General features: G+C 44.2%; 1 protein-coding gene across 9 annotated transcripts in view; it reads left to right on the forward strand.

Moving 5' to 3' along the window:
• Positions 1 to 24,748, forward strand: part of HIVEP3 (HIVEP zinc finger 3) — a 435,200-nt gene that overhangs the window by 35,117 nt on the left and 375,335 nt on the right. The window lies entirely within an intron of this gene.

The raw sequence follows: 24,748 nt of genomic DNA on the forward strand, positions 1-24,748 counted from the left end.
CCCTCAGTGTGCTCTCTGACTCATCACTGACCTAGATGATCAGGTTTCTGCAGGTATAAAAGAAAAGAACTCGGTCCTTTGTTTCTAATAGGACAGTGCCTTGATCTGGAATCTTGTTGATGGCACTAACATCACTTGAATTCTAGTTCCTCTCTTCAGCGACTGGTCTTCCAGCATCTGTATTTTATCCTTATCTTATCAAATTTTGCTAATTATGAAGGATTTCTTGTACAAAATTCTTCTCAGTTGTTCTAGAATAATTCTTTTGCCTAAATAGGGTCTCCATAAGAAAGACAAATAAAAATATGGAAGTTGTATTTAGGCCAGCATAGCTCTTATTAAAACAGATAGAAAAGGTCTAGTCAGTTCAGGGTGATCTCTGCAAGGGTAACATGGGTGGCAAGCAAGACTCTGAATTCTTTTAAACTTTTTTCATTCATCTGTCTTTCCACATGCAGTCTTGACAGTGATTCTAGCTATCTCAAAGAGTAGTGCTTTCTACCAGCTAAGGAACCAAAGATATTTAAATCCAAGATACTGATACAAAATGTTAATATATAGAGATTTTGTTGTTTACATATTTGAAGTACCTAATGTTTAGATAGCATTTGGATCCTGTAAATTGTTCTGAACACAATTTTATAATATTTTTTGCAAATTTAGAAAACAAATACCTTTTTTCTTTATTGGCCAAACAACTAGCTCAGCCTTTGGTTAGTTATATTACCTATTCTATATGTACCTGTAGAATATATTGTGTACCATTTAAACAGTCAGTCATGCTTATTATTTAATGCGTGGAGTTCCATTCTTAGATTTGATATTGTCAGATTGTACTATAACAATTGTGTTATAGATCCCACTTATTCTCCTTTGTTCCCACTCTATGCACTGTATTATTTTGCTAAGTTTTTCAATTATTATTATTTTCTCTGTCATGGAGGCATTCTCTATATTTCCTTAAATTGTCATGATTATTCTTGTCAATCCTATTGCTTTAATACCATTTGCTTGCTGACATGCATACTTGTATTGTATATTCTTTCTGCATGAATTAACAAACCAAAAAAGTTCATAATTGCAGAGTGCACTTATGACTTAGAAATTCCATTGATGGCCCTTGGAGCAGCAAGTGCAAGCAAATCTGTACCCTGCTGTGCCAGAGTTCGACCTACAGCTAGTCTCTATGGGAGGAGATACAATATGCTGTGTGGCCCTATTTAAGTCTGCCAGAAATCACACATCCCATATTATTTTGGGAGTAATCTTTCCTTGTCAATCATCTACCTTTTTCACTGGCTTCACCTCAGTTTGACTGAACGACTTGATCTGAGGGCTTGTCTGCAGTGTGTGGTAATTCGACTCTGAGAAGTAGGATTTATCCTCATACTTCGCAGTGTTTTGAAGATGCATCCATCGCTATTCCTCTTCATTAAGGCTGTTCAGAAAGTGCCAGATTTTTGCATCCATGTAAAGGCAGCCTGAGAGAAGAAGCCTAGAAAAAAAAAAAGTAATATAGTGGCTTCAGTGTTGTCTCCAACATTAACATGTTAGGAAACCATTCACATCCGGTTAGGGATGGCTATTGTATGTTGCAAAATCATGAAGATGATATATATGTGATCTACCTAGCACAGAAGAATCCTAGATCTACAAATGCAGTGTGGCCTTTCACCTATTGAAATGCCAATTTGAATCCAGATTGAAGTCCCGAATAAAAGAAATTCTCAGCTTGTTTCAGCCTAACTCTTCCCCAGGAATAGGACAGAAATACTCACTGCAGAGCCGTTGCACATAAGGTACAGTACCACAGCTAGGGACTCTAATCTCACTTGTAAACTAAACGTTATTAGGTCAATGCTTGGTCAATACTTGCATGGGAGACATCTAGAGAAATCTCTGGTGTTGCAGGAAAGCAGTCTCGATAACTCAGTGGGAAGCATTCTATACCAGCTGTGTTGAGGAAGTTGGGTGAGGTATAAAACGGAGTACTTAATCACTTGTGGTCATTAAAGCTCTGGTAGCACTTTGCACAAGAGTAGGATTTTGAGCCATGGCAGCCTGGCCAGATTCTAATCTGACTATGTTCTGCTTCTCCAAATTCCAAGTTTTTACACACTTTCTGAGGGTGAGATTTTCAAAAGTGCCTATGTTACTGAGGAATACAAGTGCCATTGACCTTCATGTAGGTGCTTTCGAAAATGACACTCTACGACTTTTGTGAAAACAGCTGCCATATTCCATTCCAGATTGCAGCAGTTCATTGGGGGTGAGTCAACTCTTTCTCTAGTCCAGTGGTTCTCAAACGTATATGATTGTGCCCCTGCTTCTTCGTGTCTCTAGTAGTTTGTGCCCTCCCACCGGCCCCACAAGTACATGTACAGATAAAAAAAAAAAATCAACATGCGACTCTCACTAAATATAAAAACAGTGAGGCATTGATTCGAATAGAGCCAACGATCCATTGTAATAAGAGCAAAAGCAGAACAGCGATTGTGGTTGATGCTTACGCTTAAATGTGCATAAACGTACAGATGGCAACGACTTTGTATAATGCTCTGCTAGCTTGTTAGAAATCTGTCAAAATGTACAGCGCCATCTAGAGTCGAATGCACAGTGTCGTCTGAGGCCCTGATATGTCTGGAGGAATCTGCGTGGCTAGTTATTCATTGCTGCGGGTGAAATGTGCGCAGTAAGTTCCCCCCACCAGCTTCTCACCCAATTTGAGAACCTCTGCTCTAATGTGTAAATTGCTTTGAGGTCCTTCAAGATTAAAGGAACTATGCAAATACATCATATTATTAATACAGACAGTTTTATCTAGTAAAGCACATGCTTGAGTGTTTGCAGTATATATACGTAATGGTTGAAAGCTGGAGTCTTTGATATTAGTTGACAGTGTTGCTGTTTATAGACTTTAAGTGGCCTTTGGATCTTAAACAAACCATTGTATAGTGAAAAGAAAAAGGCAGGATAAAAGAGTCACCTGTGATCGTCAGAAATGTCATGTCATATATCCCGGCTGACCTGATATTGTCTATAGGGGGGATGTGATTTTAAAAATATTAGAGCCTTTCTAAGGAAAAGCACATGCAAGTCATTACATTTGTATTAACATTTCCCAGGTGCTGCTGCTTTCACATGTCTGTGTTTTCAGTGGTGCCTTTTTCAAATCAAAAAGGGCCTGCAAGCCTTTAAACACAGCATGTGTCCAAAGTGTGGAAAATTCTCACTGAACAGACATCGTATTTAAAAAAAAAATACCCAGGAAATGCTGGATAGCGTGTGCTGTGAAAGAGCGGCCGGCAAGAGTTGGTATTTTCAAACAGAGGATTTCTGGTTAGACATAGACTTTGCATTATTGATGTTTCTCTTCACTCTGTGCCGTGTAAGGCTAATATGCATGTGCATTTGTGTGATCTAGCCTATTGTAACCTGGCTCTTTGAGTGCACGCTCTGGATGCATCTTATATATTGACTGTTGCCCTTTGGTGCTGAAAGGGTTATAATTTTCTTGAGTGAACCAGATAAGGCCAGTCTTTCTCTGAAACTGTATGGCTGAAACAGAAGTGACATGTGACCCTCTTGCACTCATGAGGAGGGGAGGGAGGAAGAGAAAAAACTGAAATAAAATGTGGTAATGAAGTTTTGACAGTAGTTTCAGGTGTAACTTTATTTAAATTTTCATTTGAATAGGCAGAAGAGTAAAAGTGCACTTTTTTTTCCCATAGGCATCTTACCTATAAAGTTGCTGTTTTGTTATAAAACGGTATCTTTAAACTTGAGCTAGAATTTTATTAAATGTCTGATTTCTAATTCTTCAATGGGGCTCTGAGCAGGTGCATTGGAATTGTGGGATCGGGGCCTAGCTCACTTTTGTCAGAGTCTTTCCACTTTATTGCTGGCGATGAACACACTGGTTAGAACGTACCTTACATTATGGCCTGCCAAAACCAGCCGTGATCTAGACAAGTCAGTCTGTCTGTCACTACTCATCCTGCATCGATATTAAAGTTGTTGAACTGATTGATTGCTCTGAACTTTCCAGATACACCAAGGAAGATTTATACGTGCTGAATACTCATCTGTCCTAATGTTCAGTTGGTTTCAGTGGAGCTTGAATATATAGGCTCCTGCTGATACCACGTTGTGCTGAGATCTGGTCGTATCTCACAAGCTAAATTGGTCACAGACTTGGATGGAAGGCCTTGCCCTGTTCTCAGGCTAGTGTTTGAACTACAGTCACAAAAGAAGGAGCACTTGGTGCATTATCCATGAATCTGTGCTGGCCTCTATAATTGACAAGGCGACGTTGTGCCCTTTTTAATCTAAGTAGAACTTTCCTGGGAACCAGATTAAGTAGTTATTTGGAGTGTACCATTATCTGATTATCAAAATACTGATTGATGGGCAGTGAACCTGGTGAATGTCCGACTCTGTAAATGCCGTATGAAGAACTTCTGTTTTAAAATGAGCCTAGGCGGACTGATCTATTTTAGCTGGCAGTTCAAAACCTCTGCAGTATCTAAGCAGCTTCCAGGATAAAATGGGACTTCTTCAGACAGTCTCTTTACCATGTTCCTGTGTGTTTGCTGTCACAGTTGTTTTTCCGGCCTGTGGACTGAATGTGCAGAAAAAGAACCTCCCTCCCCATTTTAGATAGTTCAGAACAAAGAGGTACCTTTTTGATAGCAAACTTTGCCCTTACAAGAGGAGCAGGGGCAGATTTTGGTACAATCTTGGAAGACCAGAAGCAAGTAAAATTACTGTATTTAAATTAAAATAGTTTCTTTACCAGGATCTGTATGAATAAAATAATAGTTTGACTTTGCACCAACGTGCTTTTTACCAAGCAATCTGAAAGTACTCTACAAGCATGAATTCAGTCTCACAACCATATTATAATCATACACACATGGGGAAACTGAGGCACAAAGCAGCAAAGTGACCATAGATAAAGAGGTTGGTAAAGGAGTCCTGGGTGCTTATCCTGGCTTGGAGCTAGATCACTGGAGGGAGAGGAAGGGTGAAGTTTCTTCCTATCTTGAGGCTGCAAAGTAGTGGGAAAGGAGAAAAAGGCCAGTAGGGAGTATCCATTCCTTTTAGTATTTTTCTTCTTGGGCTAGGACTAGCTTGTGGGATGAATAAAGATTTCAGAGCAGCAGCCGTGTTAATCTGTATCTGCAAAAAGAACAGGAGTCCTTGTGGCACCTTAGAGACTAACAAATGTATTTGAGCATAGGCTTTGTGGGCTAAAGTCTTCCTTAGGCTGATCATCTACTCTGCAGGACATTTACATTTGGCTTTTCTTTGCTAGAATCCCCAGAGCCGGGAAGCTGGAGTTATAACACATAATTACAGAAAACCACTAGGATCCAGAGGAGATTAAAGGGAGAAGGGAGGAGACAGGGAGCTCCCAGAGAGAGGGAATGGGTCCATGCCCTGCACTGCCCTCTCCCTCTCGTGGGTCTGTGGTTTGGGTGTGCAGGGAGATTTGGAGCTGACGCCAGGGGACACTTTCAGCAGAGAACCTGGAATCGTACAAACCTTCCTGAGTCTGGCGAATGATGCAGACTCACAGCCTGTTCTCTGAAAGGGTTGCTCAGATTCACAACATTTCAAGCAAATCTGGGTGCAGTTCAGAGCCAGTGCAGGACCCATTCATGGTTAGTGTTGAATTCTCATAGAAAATTGGTTTTTCCCATTGTTTTCACTTACAGCCTAGTGACACATGGTGATTTTAGCGAGTTTTTGGCTTTGTTAGTTCAAACCTGAAAGCTAAATTCCTGGAGGGGTGAGGGGGGAAGAGGAGAGACTCCACATAGGTCAAAATGGCTCAACAGGTTCCATTGACCCCTTGTGAATTCCTCTGAGCTTGTGCCCCAGGGAGTGGAGTTGGTGGCTTCCTGGGCTACAAGTGAGAGCTTCTACTGGCTGGCGGGGCAGCACAATCCTTCCCTTCACCTCTCAGAGTATGCTGCTTTCTCTCCCTGGGGCTCAGAATGAAACAGGTCACAGGCCATGTTTAAAGAAGAGATTTGAGCTGTAATGAGAATCCTTTGCTTTCATTAGTGCTATTTGCATAGGCTCAGAGCGTGGGGCCGATAAGAGGCTTAGGCCATTTAGTGTAGAGAAATGTAAGGTTATAATTAGGTTAGGGAAGAAACCCTTCCTGGTTCTGCTGCACTACACTGAGCAGCATAAAGATCTAGGGGCAAAACTCAGAAATGCCTCAGTTCAGTGCTTCAGCCGCGGGAAGAATATTCACAGTCCCAGGGGCATGCAAATGATAACATCACCCTGAGGAACATCCCCTTGCTCTCTAAGACATGGAACTAACAAGGCCGGACCTGAAATTACTTGTATTAGTGTTACCATAGTGGCTAGGAGCCCCGGTCCTGGAGCAAGACCCCGTTGCGCTAGGGACTGTACAGACACAGAACACACAGACAGTCCTTGAAATGCTGCCTATCTGCTTGCTCTCATACTTAAAACATACTTCCTCTGTGTTTAAAAGCCCGGGCTCTTCGTGCTGTATATCGAGCACTTCTCACTCTGCAGGGTGAATTCCATTGACTGTCATTGTGCTCCTGTTGGGACATTAAGGTGCCAAGTCTCTCTGTTGGGGCTACCTGAATGGAATTTTAAAAGTAATCCAGCAGGATGTTAACAAGACATTCTTGTGTTTTTAATACTTAAGAATTCAGTCCTGCAGTTGGATCCATATGAGTGCAGGGATGTGCTCACCCAGTGCTGATTGCAGGATCAGGACCTAAATGTAGGTTTTGTTAAAAAGACAAATACAGCACAAAGGGTTAAAAGATCTGGATAGAAACATATTTTTAGTTAGGTTAAAACTGTTTTTCCTTTTAAATGTGATTGTGCTCCTTCTCTTGCCGTGGTTTTAGCTCTATATACCTGTTTTAGAAATGATGAGAAAGGAGGGGCTCAGAATGTGAGAAATGCTTTAAAATTCTACATCCTCAATAGCAGCTCAGCTTCAGGATGGCTTGTTGGCCTTATTTTTCATTCTAAGCAAGTTAGAATAGTGTCTCTTGGTGCTCCATACGACAGGCAGGATTTCTTGGTTGCTGGTTCCACATAGGGGTAATCAATAGGCAGAACGCAGGCCAAATCCGGACCACCAGACGATTTCGAATGAACCCCAAAATCTTTTAAATTACTTATTATCATCAGTATTGTTATTACTTTGTATGAATATTTTCTCTGGAGTCTGGACCTTGATGATACTTTAACTAAGAAATTTGGACCTTGACAAAAAAATAATTGACTATTCCTGGTCCACATGATCACAGATCCCATAGTCCCACTCCTGACCCACATCCAAGTCTCTGTAAGAGTAATCTTTGGCATCATGCAAACATACAGGGCCATCCCCGGTGATCACACCACATCGGGTTCCATTGCACAGGCCTTTGGTGTAATATCAGAACCTTCACGAGGTGGTTTGGAAACAAGCTGAAATATTGTTTGTATGACTAATATGTTTTGTTAGAATGGCATTTACTTAAAAGGCACTTTTCTTTAGGTGCTTGAATGAGAGCCTTTCCTGGGAACAGTCATATTCTCAGCATGTACTATTCTGCAAATTATTATGAACTACCACATGCCAAATATATACAGTTACCAGGCTGATGGAGCACTCTCCACTGATTGGAAGAAACACAATTATTAACTAGTGATCTGCCTCCACCTTTTTTTGCCAGTTGTTTTTCAATTAAACATAAATCTGAAGTGCAGCTGCTCATTCAAGGGGACTTTTTATTCATTTTAAAATTATAGCATTAGCCAGGACTAAACCCGTAACTTAGTTAAAAAAGGAAGTTCTCTTAAACTCCTATTTTCAGTCACACTTAATTTTCTAACATGTCTTTTTGATTGCAAACTGTAGGTGAATTGGCTTGGAATGTTTGAGCAAAGTTTGAGCAAAGGTTCAAGTGTGTTTTGTTATGAGGGAAAATACACCACTTTACCCACTTTAGGAATTTTGATATTATGTTCTTGTCTAACAGACTTACGGATACCATGGCTAATCAGCAGAGATTGAATCCGGAACAGTCTTAAAAATGCACAAGCTCCTAGCATTTGAATGAAAGAATTAACACAATTAGCTGGAAGTAAACAGCAAACTGTTATAGTTACTGGGACCAGCCACTAGAGGAAGACACAATCACATGCACTAAGGCAGTGTATTACACTAGTATGACTCAAAAATGGCTCAAGGAATCTAATTTAAAATTGGCATAAAGGTGATCCTCACTGAGGAATGGCAATAAATAGTTTTTGGGGTGGGGGGCCGGGGTGAAGTTTATAAACTCTCAGTGATACTGCAAGCAGCTCTTGACTTTGACTAGTAGCTGGCTTGTCAAACATTAACTATCCTCAGTTTTGTCAAGTATAACTGACAGTGTATTTACATCATTGTTACTGATAAGCTAATTGCCTCACTTTTGACATCCATACAATCTCTCCTTGATAGTGCATCTTCTGTCTTCCTCGTCTCCGATGCTTTGCAACATCCACTGGGATCAAAGAAAAAGAAAAGGACTATAACTTGGACACTGACAGTCTCTAGCCAGCTGCAACTTCCGAGTTGCCATTATACTCCATCTTGCAGCCACTAGGAACTGCATGGCACATGGCAGCATCTGAAATAAAACTCTGATTCTCTTGCTCCCAAAGCAGGTGCCTTCACCACCTAATGAACGTAGAGGAGGATCTTTGTTAGCTGATATGACTCTCAGGCCACACAGCTGAGCAGTTCTGATTCTAGCCTGTGGAGGGAGGTGGTGTGTAACATACACAGAGAGAGAAATAGACATATTTTCACAAATGCGTAAGCAAAGAACAAAACGTGACTTCCCCTTTAAGAGGAATAATAAATAAAGTGTGTATCTATTATATTTTGCTGCTCCAATGCATTTATGATGCATCATGCCATTTGGACAGAACCCTGAGGGGTCCCAGAGCTAGGGTGATCAGATAGCAAATGTGAAAAAACGCGACACGGGGTAGAGGGTAATAGGAGCCTATATAAGAAATATACCCAAAAATCGGGACTGTCCCTATAAAATCAGGACATCTGGTCACCCTACCCAGAGCTGAGAAAACTTCAGCGTGTAAGACTTCACAAAAATTAAGAGTAAGATTTTAAAGTACTCCTGTAAAAGCAGCAAAGAATCCTGTGGCACCTTATAGACTAACAGATGTTTTGGAGCATGAGCTTTCGTGGGTGAATACAGATCCAGACTAACACGGCTACCCCTCTGATAAAGTACTCCTGGATACACAGTGCAAAATCCTAAGCGCAAGAGTGAGATGTTTTAACATTAATCCAAAACAAGTGAGTCAAACTCTGTATGAGTGAGACTTGGCAGGGCTGACTCCGTGTATGAGCTTACATCAGAGACACTGAAATTCCTTTGCTGCTGTTTGCCCTTCTGACTCAAGATTTTTCCTGTTAACCCCTTCCCCAGATAGTCCCCAGGAAACCCCAAATGATGCCTCTTCCCCCTGGTTTGTACCCCTCCCACTGTGTTCTAGCCCTCATGCTGCAGCCACAATCCAAGGTTGTAGTGGACCAGACAGGGATCTCTTTGGAGTCTGTCAAGGCTGCTTCATTTAATGCCCCCAAAGGGGTGCAGTGCAGCAGTGCTCCCCGCTCAGAGGTGCTGAGCACGTCCGACTTATGCTGGAATGAGGAGTGAGATTTTTTTATATTCTTTGCTCCTGCCTTTGAGGAAACACAAATCACGTATGTGCCCGTCCCGAGGTTGCGCCTGACCTGACTTGACTTAGCCACAGAAATTTAAAAAAATAAAAAAGGCAAAACCCAACACACAATAAATCCCATAAATCCAGTACCCAAATAATCCCAGTCTGATCTGGCCCCAAAACTTCATTATCCCATGTCAGTAAACAACCCCATCTGGCACTCGTCTCACCCCTCCCTGATGCCTGAAAAACACACTGAGTCTTGCAGCGTATCTGGAAACATTTCAAGTGCATGTTCTGGCACACTAAGGGAGGGAGACCAATTAGACAAGCCTGCCGGAGTCCTCTCCTATATCAGGCGAGCCTTAGTTCCAATGCCACTACCATGGCAAAGTGGCACTAATTCAGCATCCTGCATGCGAGTGTGCATGTTGTCTTCTGGGTGTAGTATCTGATACAGTCTGCATTCTTTTGCCTTCTTTCCTTCCTTGTTTGTGCACTAGCATCTCAGCCCTGGAAACAGGCCTTGTTTGTTAGTGTGGCTTCTGTCTGCTGCCTTGTGCTTCTGCAGCTGCAGAATGCAACAAATTGTAGGAGCAGAGTGGTTATTTCAGCATAACTATGACAGCTCTTTCTTTCACTGATTGCTGTGGAAACTGCCATTTTCTTTATTTACATAAGAACATACGAACAGCCATATCGGGCCAGACCAATGGTCCATCTAGCCCAGTATCCTGTCTTCTGACAGTGGGCGATGCCAGATGCTTCAGAGGGAATGAACAGAACAGGCAATCATCAAGTGATCCATTCCCTGCCGCCCACTCCCAGCTTCTGTCAGTCAGAGGTTTAGGGACATGCGGAACATAGGATTGAGTTCCTGACCATCTTGGCTAATAGCCATTGATGGCCCTATCCTCCATCAACGTAAGGAATTCTTTTTTTGAATCCACGTTAGTTTTGGCCTTCATGACATCCCTGGCAAAGAGTTCCACAAGTTGACTGTGCGCTGTGTGAAGAAATACTTCCTTTTGTTTGTTTTAAACCTGCTGCCTATTAATTTCATTTGGTGGCTCCTAATACTTGTATTATGAGGAGTAAATAACACTTCCTTATTTACTTTGTTCACACCAGTCATGATTTTATAGACCTCTATCATGTCCCCCATTAGTCGTCTCTTTTCTAAGCTGAACAGTCCCAGTCTTTTTAATCTCTCCTCATGTGGAAGCTGTTCCATATCTTTAATCATTTTTGTTTCCCTTTTCTGAACTTTTTCAAATTCTAATATCTGTTTTTTGAGATAAGATGGCCAAAACTGCACACAGTATTCAAGATGCAGGCGTACCATGGATTTATATGGTGGCAATATGATAGTTTCTGTCTTATTGTCTATCCCTTTTCTAATGATTCCCAACATTCTGTTCGCTTTTTTGGCTGACACTGCACACTGAGTGGATGTTTTCAGAGAACTATCCAGGATGACTCCAAATTCTCTTTCTTGAGTGATAACAGCTAATACAGATTCCACCATTTTGTATGTATAGTTGGGATTATGCTTTCCACTGTTCATTACTTTGCATTTATCTGCACTGAATTTCATCTGCCATTTTGCTGCCCAGTCACCCAGTTTTGTGAGACCTCTTTGTAACTCTTGGCAGTCTGCTTTGGACTTAATCCATCGGACCAGTACAGCATGGCCAATAGCAGGGCAAACTCCCCCATACCACCCTCTGCAGACAGGTCCAGTGTAGGTAGCAGTGGTGTGAGCAATATACCCCTAGCTCTTCTCACTAGCATCCCTCAGTTCTGATCTCAAATGAGCACCTTTAGGGGGAAGAGGGGAACTAAGGCCTTGACTGCTCTGCTGAGAATGCCATCCTTGTTGGCAATCACTTGGTGTTTTTTATGAAATGGACACAGAGTATGTCTACACCGCTGTTGAAATCCTGGGCTAATCCATCCAGCTGACTCAGGCTCACAGGCAGGGCCGGCACTACCATTTAGGCAGCCTAGGCAATCGCCTAGGGCGCCAGGATTATTCGAGGGGCAGCATTTTGCCAGGGGGGCGGCAGGCGCCTGTGGTTGACCTGCCGCAGGCATGCCTGCGGAGGGTCCGCTGGTCTGCGGCTCCGGTGGAGCTGCCGCAGTCATGCCTGCGGATGGTCGGCTGCTCGCGTGGCTCCGGTGGACCTCCCGCAGGCACCACTGCGACAGCTCCACCGGAGCCGCGGACCAACGGACCCTCTGTAGGAATGACTGCGGCAGCTCCACCGGAGCCGCGGGATCAGCTCGGGGGGCAGCGAAATGGCTGTGCACCTAGGGCACGAGAAACCCTAGCGCCGGTCCTGCTCACAGGGCTCGGGCTAAGGAGCTGTTTAATTGCAGTGTAGATGTTCGGGCTCAGGCTGCAGCCTGAGCTCTGGGACCCTCCTACATTGCAGGGTCCTAGAACCTGGGCTCCAGCTCTGGCCTGATCATCTACACTGCAATTAAACACCCCCTTAGTTTGAGCCTCAGAAGCCTGAGTCATCTGGCATGGGCCAGCTGCAGGTGTCTAATTGCAGTGTGGACACACCCTGAGGGCCTGATTCTCCTTTGCCATGAACCTCATGTCATCATTTACCAGTGTAAAATGAATGTCAAACGATTCCATCATGGTTTCAGTAGCATTTTATTTCGACTTTGCACTGTTGTAACCGACAATACATAGTGCAGAGCAAATGAAGAATCAGGCCCTTAAACCTTTCCAGGCTGGGACCAGAGACTAGATAGTAACATTAGGGCCTGGACCTGGCCTTGGCTTCTGACCTTGAGGTGAAAGATTTCCATATCTTGTAACTGATCTGCCAAGGCATTGAATCTCTATCACTTAGAACAGTTTAAGGTAGGTCAGATATTGGACCTAAACACAACTGACATTGTCCTGTTTAGAAAATTGTCCTAGATGGTAGAGGAAGCTGTGGACTGACCCTGTTTTGGAAGGATGCTCTGTTCATTAAACTTGCAGCTTGGTATTTTTTTTCAGAGGGGAAGGAGGACTGAGAGAGGTTTGCTACAGTTTATTTGACCTAGTTAAGAAAAATACCAAGTTGCCTCGGGCAAGTCATTAATTTACACCTACTTCCTCCTGCCTGAAGCATGTTGCAGAGAATAGTGACTTGTAGACAAGTGAAGATGCTCACTTTCACAGTTCACAGGAAGTCTGCCCAGAGTTGCAGCTGCCTTGTGGTATGTTAGTAGCTAGAACTGACATCCGAAAGGAAAGGCAGCAAGTCTGCAAGAGAACTCCACAATCGGAGACCTCAAAATTCACCTGGGATGGTGTGAAACTTTCTCTTTTGCTGCCTCTTTGGCAGAAGCTATAGGTCCTTCAAGGTTATTTTTACATTTAACTTCAGTGCTGGATTCAAGTATTGCTTTATGGACTGAAATTCTTTCTGTAAAACAGCCACCGCATGGACAGAGCAAGCTTTCTGCATGTGGTCCCTCCCAATGTACCTCAGCCCTGATCAACAGGGAAGGGGGCAACCGTATTTAGGGGGAAGATGGGAGTGAAACCTCCATGACCCATTCAGCTCTCATCCTCTCTGCTGGGACCATGAATGGGAACAGTTGTGGTGATGCTCTGTGTCACTTGTTCACTGGGAATGTGCAGGGCCTCTGCAAACCCACTTAACGGGCTACTTCAGCACATCCTTTTCCAAACCCCACAGGCTTCCCTTTGAAGATACCTGTTGTATGGATTTTTAGAAATGCTGTATGTTACAGTTGTGGAGGGAGGGAGGAACAACTTTCTTTTACATAATGTTATGCCCTGTACTACATTCTAGAAGATTCAGTTGGTTTTGGTCTAGAAGTCAAAACCCTGTACTCTCCAATCAGTGGAAAATATTTTCTTAGTACGGAACCTCACTTGTCTGAAACTCCCTGTTACTAAGACACAGATCTATTTTGGGTTACAGTGTAAATTCCCACATCTGTGCAAAACCTGAACTCTCCAAACGTTATCAACATACTGTCTCCCCCAATGTCATTTACATAACACACATTGTTATGCAGCTTGAAAACAGCCGCCATGAACATTGTTTTACCTGTGGCAGAGCAGGTGAAAACTGAAACTGGCAAATCCCAATTTCAAACTGCTCAGTGGTCTCATTATCCTGAGTGCATCTTGGCTTCAGTGGTTTAGGAGATAGCATTTAAAAGAAAGATGAACAATGTTTTTTTGGTAACTGTGGCAACATATTGAAGATGAAATCTTATTTGATGAGTCAGTACTGTGGTCATTTGAGCAGGTTTGATTTTGCATAGACAACATTCTTGCAGATTCCTAAGGAACAGTTTGCTCTTAGCAGGGAGCAAGGCGAGTGCAAGAATCAGGGAGATTAGTGGAACTGCGCTCAACCTCTGCAGACGTGCAGAAAATTCACTGAAGGACTCTGCTGAACAAAACTGGGTTTTTGTCTAGCAATACGGAAACCACACACAACCTGGCAGGGCTTGGGGGAGTCTGGAGCAAAGTAAACTCTCCAGGGGGGTTATTTATAGATGCAGAAACAGTAATGACCAGTCAAAAATAAATTAAAAAAACACACACAAAAAAGAGCCAAATTAGAAACACCTTCTACGTTGTGATCCTAAATGTTGCACATCAGCTGTGTACATGTGCGTACTGCACTTTCCTTGTAACGCTGCCCTGGAAGACAGAGTTTTTGCCTACTGCAGTCTCGTGCCTGGTCTCGCGACGTCATTCATTTTAGGTTCCAGTGCAGTGCACCAGCTTTAGTGCACCTATCGAAATAGAAGAGGGAGCAGTTTTATGCAGCTGATTCTTACTTGAGCTGGTGTACAAAGAGGAGTTTCCATTTTTCCTCAGAGTTCTGTGTCAGAGGTACTGACTGTGTAGGAAGGCACTGGAAAAAAATAAAAGAACAGGAACAAGAATGTTATTGATGTGTAATCAGAAGAAAATGAAAGGAATAGTTCTTTTTCATCTCCAGTTTTTACTATCCAAACATTGTGTCAAGTATCAGAGGGGTAGCCATGTTAGTCTGGATCTTATCCAATCATTATATTCCCTCTTCCGAGAGACCAGTCACCCTCCAGCATATGTCCAAATGCCTTGTCCTGTTTGGGTTTAAATGATTCAAGAATGGAGATTCAGCCACTTCCATTTGGGGACTATCAATCCAGCACATGTCACTGAGGGGGATCTACTGGATGGTCAGCCCAGTCTTTCTTTTGTTTTAATTCCATCTTGTAAATCTGGAGGCATAGGCACTGTGGCTCTGCCATGGTGGGTCTGCCACTCAGGCACTCCAGCAATGAGGGGACTATAAACACTTAGGTAGCCTGGGCAGTGCTGATCACTGTTGGCACTTAACCAGGAATAGTACTTATTACCTCTGCTTTCACAACTCATCCAAAGCAATTCATCTCCCTCCTGGGTGTTTACGCTCTTCACATACTTGTGGGTGGTAATTCTAGCACCCAGAGTACTTAGCGGCCTGATATTAGGAGTACAGAATTCCCCCAGCGCCCATCAAAGTCAGCGAGCATTGAGGTGCTTCGGATGCCCTTAGCTGTCCTGGAGCCGTGCTGCTTTATGAAGAAATTGCAGCACCATCTGTTGGTAGAGAAGCAGCAATGAACGCAATTCTCCCTGATTTGTGGATTAGGAAAAAGGACCTGATGGGGGGGAAATGAGTAATATTTGTTGTCTAGCAGTTTGTTTTGATTATTTCAGGTTCAGATGTTGGTGAGTATGTGATTATTTTTCCTGGCCTCTTTAATTTATGCTGTGTTCTTGATGAATGTCTTGCCTCTAATAGTAATTGCCCTAATATGCAAAGCCCTTGGAAAGATAATGGGGTTGAATGCAACAGGAGATTAATCAATCTCCAGCACAGCTTTTGAGTGAACATTGATTGATCCCATGTTATCACTAGGCTTAATGCTCTTGAGACCTATAGAGAAGGGACCTGGGTTCTTGTAAACCTGGGTTTTACAGGATAATCCTTCAGTGATGCTGATGACTGCTTGATTCTGCGCTGGGTTCTTTGGCACCATTCAGCTCCTCTTGGGCCGTACAGTCTTTAAGCGCTATCGTTGCAGGGCTCTGCCTCCTCCTGCCCCCTGCTGGCTGTTGTTTAGCAGGGCTCATTAATGCCACTTGACTGCGATTGCCATTGAGAACGCAGCTAGTGAGGAAGCCAGGATCAAGAATGGCCGATGGCAGGGGGAGGCGGAGGGCACATTGCATTGTGTAAGGATGGTACTGACACGCTGTATGGCCCAAATGCAGGAGGGACAGACTCCATCAGAGAGGGCTGATTACAAAAAGAAAATAAAGGACAAACGAATTAGGGGATAGAGCGGTGGGAAGAGAGAGGCAATGGGTGAGAAGGAGAGTGAGGTGGAGAGAGGTGTTGCCCGGATAACAGCCAGCATAAACACAGCAAGACTACAGGAGAAAACTGGGGGGCAAGGGGAGCAGAGACTTGAGAAGCTGGAGCAGAAACGGGGCTTTAAAGAGTCTACAGAGAATATTCTAAATAAACAGCTTCTTAAACAGAGCGATGCCAAAACTGCTCCTTTCCACTGAGATGCGCCAACGTTTCGAACCCATCACCACCTGCAACAATATATAGGGAAATTCCCCTCTCCCATCCAGAAAGTATTCTTTGTGGATGTGACGTCAAAGTGAACATCAGATGAAGAGGTTTGGAGAGAGTAGACGATAATAGATTGCTAGCGTCAGTGAGAAATCTGGCAGAGAGCATGATGGGGGAGGGGTCCAGAGGAGGAAGTTTTGGGGGCAGAAAGAAGCTGCAACCTTCCTTAAAGGGTCCCTAGAGCATCATTTAGCATGACAGTTAAAGGACTGTCGCATTAACCTGGTGTCTTTCCGTAGTGTTACCCTTCTAGGGGGGTCCCAGTTAGTGAGACCTGTCAGGATTCTCTCTCTTGTCCGTTGGAAACATAGAGCTGCGTGTCCATCTTGTAGCAAAGTGCTAGTGACTTCGCAGTGTCGCTCTGGGGTATTTGACAAAGTGCAAAAGAGCTTTGTCTTCATATGTAGCTGAAGGTTTCCATGCCTTTTATGCAGGCTTAGGTAGTTGGGGATAACCAAGGCAGGAAGGCCTGTGTGAGTCTTCTGGCAAAAGCGTATATATACACACCTGTTTCTTCAATGTGTTGCCTATTGTATTGTCAGGGAACTGGTACAAAGTGGGTACAAAGCTTTGTCTTTGTTATGTCTACACTACCAGCTAGGGGTGTGATTCCCTTGCTTGTGGGCACATACTTGGGCTCGCTGTCATCACGCTAGGGTGAGTATAAATCGCAGTGTAGCCTCGGCCGCACAGGCAGCCTGGCTAGCGAGCCTGGCCCGACACATACACAAACTGCCTCAGCCTCCTATCTCTGGTTTTGCTCGTGTGCAGTGAATGAGGGAGATGAAAAGCTCTTTCTTGTGCCTGGCACTGGTGGGTATGTACTTGTTATGGCTCAGTCGTGCGTCCGCTGGTGTTACATGTGCTATCGCAGCCACACTACTGTTTCTACTCACGCTAACGCAGGGGTTCTCAAAGGGGGGGGTAGGACCCCTCGCTGGGTTGTGAGGTTATTATGTGGGGGGTCATGAGCTGTCAGCCTCCACTCCAAACCACGCTTTGCATCTGGCATTTATAATGGTGTTAAATACATAAACAAGTGTTTTTAATTCATAACGGGGGTCGCACTCAAAGGCTCGCTGTGTGAAAGGGGTCACCAGTACAAAAGTTTGAGAACCACTGTGCTAATGTGAGTAGATGTATCCGAGCTGGGACTCACACCCCAGCTAGTAGTGTAGATGTTGCCTTTCTGATCTGGTAGCATTTTGAACCCTTGTTTCACTTTTTGCACAGGTGTAAATGATGACCCACGGTGCAAGGCCATGCAGAAGCAGGCTCTCCATTTTAAGAGTAGGGGCTGGATTGGCTTCAGGGCATAGACTGGCTGCTGCCAGTGTCAGTGAGAAGCCTGGCAGAGGACAGAGGGGTCCAGAGAAGGAAGTTTTTGTGGCAGAACGAAGCTGCAGCCTTCTTTAAAGGGTCTCTAGAGCATCTGCTCGGCTCCTAAAGTGGGCCGTGTTGGCTGCATTGAGCATGTGGCCAGGGAGTGCACAGATTCAGAGTCTCCTCCCCAAGGCAGCTCCTGTCCATACAGCCTCCTACGGAGAGTTACAACTGCTCCCCTGCAGCAGGAATCCCGAAGGAGGACGGTGCCAGGAACACTGCCTGCTCTGCCTCCTGAGGAATGGGACTGACACATTGCTACGCCAGCTCTAGTGAGCCTGGCCCAACACACACACAAACTGCCTCAGTCTCCCAGCTCTGGTTCTGCTCGTGTGCAGTGAATGTGGGAGAGGAAAAGCATTTTCTTCTGCCTGTAAAGAGTTCTGTGCTATAGCTCACTGGGCCATTCTGATATCCAGCGAAGAGAATATGCCCGAAGAGCAATGAATTTAGACCCATACAGAATCCTTGATAAATGAAGCTGAAAATCTAAGCAGAAAGTACTATTGTTTTGGGTTTTTTAAAATGACAGGTACCACAGTTCAGCTGAGTTAACATGAACTCCCAGTGAACTGTGTGCGTAGGCTCAGCTGAATTGCCTATTTCATTCAAATCCTTATGTCTGAAAAGAAATGTATTATGTAAAGGCGGCAAGAGGGACAGAAGCAGAGAGATTTAGTGTAGCTCTGTGCCTTAACTAGCTGTGATCAGGGGAGAACTGCTAACTGGGCTGGGATATTAGAAAGAGGTGGAAGTGAATTTCCCTAGTAAACCAGTAAAATGAAGACTTTGCCCATTGGAAGCAGAAGCTCCTGCCTTAGAGATGCTATATCTGCATAAATATGATTGGTAGATTTTTTCTGAAAAAATAGTCACATGGTGTTTATTGATCTGGAAAAGGCCTTTGACTGAATTCCAGGAGAAATCATGGTTGTCCATGAAGGAGAAAATGGTTTGATAACTTTATGTGCCTTCTTAAGCTATATATGTACGTGCAGTGTCAATAGTCAGAACTTCTACTGGTGAAACAGACTAAGTATTGATAAAGATGGGAGTGCATCAGGGATCAGCACTGAGACCCTTCTTGTTCATCTTTGTCCTGTACACCCTCACAAGGAACATACAGGAGGAGGCACATGGTGCGTGCTGTTTGCAAACGATATCATTCTGTGCCATGAAGAGAAAGATAGTCTAGAACAGCATCTCGATAAGTGGAGAGATGTGTTAGAGAGACGTGGGCTCAAAATAAGCAGAGGAATAATGGAGTATATGATGTAATTTCAATAATGTAACACCGAAGAATTATCCCTGAACCTAGATTGGCAGACAATACTGAAAGCACAAAGTTTCAACTATCTGGGTTCCAGACTCCTAGCAAGTGGGGACAGGGATGACAACATTTGAGTTAGGATAATAAATGCCTGTTTCAACTGGTGAGAGGTAAGTGTACAGGAAGATAGCAGGACGATGGGGAGAGGCTCTCAGATGGGGGTCTGTCCAGTTTCAAGGTGTGGTGCTGAGTGTTGGGTAACACAGGGGAAATAAGAGCAAACAATCTGTTCCAGAGAAATGTGAATATTGAGCTGGATGACTGGTGTGAGCCAGGGAGAGCATGTGAGGAATATGTATGTTAGAGACACGCTCAAAGTAACACTCAGAAATGAAAAAACGAGGGCCCGCAGGCTCAGATGATCTGTTCATGTAAAGTGCAGTCCTGACAACTGCGTGGGTAACATCAAGATCGAAGGAAGAAGATTAAGGGGCTGACCCAAGGAGAAGTGGTGGGATGTCACAAAGGAAGACATGTTAGCATGTGGTGTGGTAGAGGACATGGCATTGAATAGTGCACTTAGGAGTGTGGAAACTCATAGAGCAGACTCTGGTTGATGGGATTAAGGCATGGAGGAAGACGAAGAAGAGGAAGAAGATATTTTTCCGTAAAGTCTGAAACAGATGAAGTATTTAGAAGCTGTGGTGAGTTAAAAAAATTAGCTGTTCTCACCTTCGGGAATTTTCCTAACATATCCTGGGAACAGCATAACAAAGGCAGCTTGGCCTACAAGCTTCAGATTTGGTTTTATAGATTGCTCTTGGCATGTACTGGTGCCTTTCACTAGTGTTAGGGCAGCTGGCAGGAATTTTGAAGTTATTACAATCTGCGCTTGTACTTTGAGCATCACAGCACTCTGAATTCTGCATGCTGACTTGTGTGTACTTCAGGAAGTATGTGTTGGTCTGATGCCAACTTCCTAGACACTGTATCAGTGCCATGCACTATTTAGGAAGCACACCTAGCCCCACTTCAGGCTTTGTAAAATTTCTGCAGAGAAATATCATGGCAAATCCCTGTGGCACCAATGCTTAGGCCTGAAAATTTGCATCAGGTTTTCCTAAAAGTCCTGCCAAAGCCACATGATCTAGTGGATTAAGTACAGGCCTGGGAGCCATGAGATCCTGAGTTATGATCCATCCAATAGCAGTAAGTAGCATTAATAATAGTCTGCATTTGTGTAGCACTGTAAAAACCTTATTGGTTGAGGAGTCACGACACCCCTCTGAAGTGCGGTAGGAAAATATTAATTGACCTCATTATACAGATGAGGAAACTAAGGCTCAGAAAGTCTAAGGCCAATATTTTCCCAAGTGGCTTCTAATTTCTAGTACTTCAATTCTTGGAGGCACCCAAAATCAGAGGCCACTTTTGCAAATGTGGGCCTTGACCTCTGGGTCTCATTATATCCATTATTTCAGAGAATATTACTCACCTATCTGCAAGCAGGTGGCTGCGGACATCCTTTAGTCCTGTATGTTTTCAGATTTCATGTATGGTAAGGACCCCATTTTACAGATGATGAGACCCAGAGACACGCAGACTTCCATGCAAGCCCCTTAATCTCTCCAATCTTTGCTTCCCTCATGTGTAATGGGGTAATATTGACTCATCTCGCAGCCGTGCCTGAGGATTAACTAGGTAATGTTTGTATAGTGGTGGGAAGATACAAACCCCTACTTTGTGGAGTGGTAGTGGTCTCTCAGAAGGCAAGCTGGTGATTAGCTCCCTGTTACAAGCGTGGTTTTGACCACTGAGTCCTTCCGTGAATTTCACCAAAATGACACCAATCCACCTGAAGTTCCTTATAGATTTTAGGATCGGAAAGGACCAATATGATCATCTAGTCTGACCTCCTGCACAAAGCAGGCCACAGAACCCTACCCATCCACTTCTATAACAAACCCCTAACCTATGTCCGAGTTACTGAAGTCTTCAAATTGTGGTTTGAAGACCTCAAGCTGCAGAGAATCCACCAGCAAGTGACCCATGCCCCACGCTGCAGAGGAAGGCGAAAAACCTCCAGGGCCTCTGCCAATCTGCCCCGGAGGAAAATTCCTTCCCGACCCCAAATATGGCGATCAGCTAAACCCTGAGCATGTGGGCAAGACAAACCAGCCAGCACTCAGGAAAGAATTCTCTGCAGTAACTCAGATCCCATCCCATCCAACATCCCATCACAGACCACTGGGCTTACTTATCTGCTGATAATCAAAGATCAATTGCCAAAATTAAGCTATCCCATCATACCATCCCTTCTATAAACTTATCAAGCTTAGTCTTAAAGCCAGATATGTCTTTTGCCCCCACTACTCCCCTTGGAAGGCTGTTCCAGAACTTCACTCCTCTAATGGTTAGAAACCTTCCTCTAATTTCAAGTCTAAACTTCCTAGTGTCCAGTTTATACCCATTTGTGTGGGGTAATGAAATGGTAAAGCATGTGACTGTTTTATCTGGTGCCTCTCCTGATAATCCAAATACTGCTACAGCAACAGAAAAGTCTTGTCATTCAAGTGGTAGGGCTTGTACTTTTGGAACCAAAGGTCTTGGGGTCTGTTCTTGCTGATAACCATAGTGTCTGTTTGGGCTCAGAGGGCAAATGGAGATATCATAGTGATCCTCTCCTGGAAGAGAGTTTTACCTGAGAGATTTTGGGGTAATCTGACATGGTGTTGGGAAAAATCAATATTTGGCCCTTTGGGGATAAAAGGTTTATGCCACTTACACCTCAAAACCACCAGTTAGTTTTAGTCTTTTGACTTTCATAAGGCCTGAGTTCTGGGACTGAGATTATTTGATTTTAGTTTATTATGGTCTGAGAATTCCATGAGGTCTGTGTCCTGGGGTTCACTCACTGCAGGTGGCATCTTCTCCTGGGGATTAGCTCTACCAGGCATTGCACCCTCCTTGGGTGGTGTCTTCACCCATCCTGTCTCACCCTGCAGCACCTCTCACTCCAGGAACTGCAGCCTCCTCTTCGTGACTCAGCCCTCCAGCCTGGTCACCATACAGGTTCCCCTTCCGGGAGTAATGTAACAAAGTCTCTCCCAGACCAACTATGCCAGGCTGTCCACTGCCCTGCCAGTGCAACATCCCTAGTGGCTGGTAGGGGAACCCTCCCTCCTCCCAGAGGGTGACTGTAACCTACTTCCCTGTAGGCCCTTTCTGCTCTCAGTTTCTGGGTTTTATACAGGTACCTCCTGTCTAGCTGAGCCTCATTTAATCAGTCCCTGGTTCCTCCTCCAGGTGCATCCAGGGGAGTTAATTGGCCCTTTCCAAGCCGTGGACACCCTATCACAATCTGTCAAGTTCTGTGCAGCTTCATATGTGACAGTGTATGCAAATCATTTAATTAGTTGCTTTGAATATTTTTATAAGTGCATCTAACCATACACATCACTTCAGAAGTATAAAAAGAAAAAACTCTGTAGCTGTAGTGCCTGCGGAATGAAGCCCACTGCTCATCTACAGTGAAGGCTTCCTTCCACCCTCTGTATGCTGCAGTCCTGCTCTGGAGGGGCAACAGGCAGTTCAGCCTCTGTGGCTCATGCATTTTTAGGGCTCTCTGCTGAGTTTGCCAGTTAGTGCAAAGCATGATGGTGAGTTTCTGATGCAAGAGCAGGAACTGAGACTCTCCAAACTAATCTCACATAAAGGCCACTTAAACCTCCATTCGATGAAAACTGCTTTTAATCCCTACTGAGCCGGGCTGGGTTCGACTGAGCATTAACTGTGCTGTGAAGCATCGAGTCCCCTAAACTGTGCTAATGTAACAGGGGAGCTAGATATATATAATCTCATAGAAAAAACTGTGTCAAAAGACATTTGGGTTACTTCACAGTTAGGGATACTAGAATTAAAGGTTAATTCTATCTACAGTGTGATACAATCTTCAATTACAAGATCATTGCTATTTTTCCCCACAAGGTGACAGCAGAATTTGAATCCAGGCTCATTATAGTGTCAGCACACACTGCTATTGCTTGAGCTAAAGGAATACCTGGTTGTAGGAGTAGGAGTAGACTTACTGAGCCACACCTGCAGGGCTGGCCTTACCATGAGGCGAACTGAGGCAGCCGCCTCAGATGCCACTAGGTCCTAGTGGGGCTCCACTAGGATCCAGAGTGTAGAGAATTGTGTCTGGTGCATATGTATTCTCTCTGCTCTAGATGCACAGAGCTGGTGGAGGGCTGTGCTGGAGGGCACAAGCGACATAGGCAGGCAAGAGAAGAGGTGAGAGGGAATAACAGAAAGCAGCAGGAGCTGCAGGGAGAGGGAGGAGGAGGAGCCTCTTATGTACCTCTCCAGCACCCCCAGGAGCCTGGATTGATTAACACCAGCTTCTCAGGGAGCTTCCTGTTTCCTGCTGCTTCCCTGAATCCACTTGAAGAGAACAGGCAGTCAACGGAAGTAGTAGGAGCCAGTTAAGACGCTGGTATCTTCCCTCACTCAGGCCCTGCTACCAGCCTGCTTATTTGTCCCCTTCAATTGAGTGTTGAGAGCCACTCTAGCTAGCACAGAACAGCAGTCATGAGTGAAAGAAGAAAACGCCCCTGTGGGGCAGCATTCAGAAAAAGAAAGAAAGCAAAGGAAGCTTTTCTATCTAAGCAGGAAGGAGCTCTCCTGAGATACATAGATACAAATGTTCACGGTGAGCCTTCCGGCCCCAGTGAGGATGGGAGTGGTGAGGAGATGCCTGATCTTCCCGTTAGTCAGAGTGCAGGTGACCTGGCAGCTACTGCAGCATCCATATCTCCATCTCAAATGGATGTAACCATGCACATTCCTGAAGAAAAGTGTAGATCAGAGAAGAGTGTGGTGGAGGCACAAGAAACAGCAGCTGCTGAGTTTAGTTCCTTAAGTCTAGATGATCCAGGACTATGGACCCACTAGAGCAGTAGCCTGAGGGACTTCCTTGTACTGCATGGGCCACAGCAAGTGAAAAACTTCATGTTCCCCAAAGACAATGAAAACAGAAGTTTCCATCCAAGGCATTACTGGTGTGAAATCTCCAATGGTGACAAAGTGGAGAGGTCATGGCTTATGTACTCAAAACCCCAGAATGCTGCATACTGTTTTTGTTGCAAACTCTTCCAGTCTAGTGTTACAGACACATTGGGTTCTACGAGAAGACAGGGCTGGAAAAATCTGGCTAGAAATCTGGCATGCCATGAGAAGGCAGCAAATCACTAGAGAGCATTCCATAGGTGGAAAGAGCTTGAGATGAAACTAAGGTTAAAGGCCACCATAGATGATGAGCAACAAGAGAAGATTGCATTAGACTCTCTTTACTGGCAAAATGTTCTGAAAAGGCTCATTGCCATTGTAAGAATGTTTGCTACCCTGTTATTTAAAATTTTTGAAGAAGGCATTTTAAGTTGTTAGTTCTCCTTTCTTGGGGAAGGTAGCAGAGCAGTATCATGAGAGGAGTAGAACAGGAAGAAGGCACAGTTACCAAAATGTTGTGGGCTGGCCCTGCACACCTAGTTGTGAGACAGCAGTGTAATGCGGGGTATGAGGGGTCCCGGGTGCTGTTCCTGGCTCTAGGGTGACTTGATGTCCCGATTTTATTGGGACACTTCCAGTTTTTGGATCTTTTTCTTATATAGGCTCCTATTATCCCCCCGAC

The sequence above is a fragment of the Gopherus flavomarginatus genome, chromosome 22, assembly GCF_025201925.1.
Source record: "Gopherus flavomarginatus isolate rGopFla2 chromosome 22, rGopFla2.mat.asm, whole genome shotgun sequence".
Lineage (NCBI taxonomy): Eukaryota > Metazoa > Chordata > Testudines > Testudinidae > Gopherus > Gopherus flavomarginatus.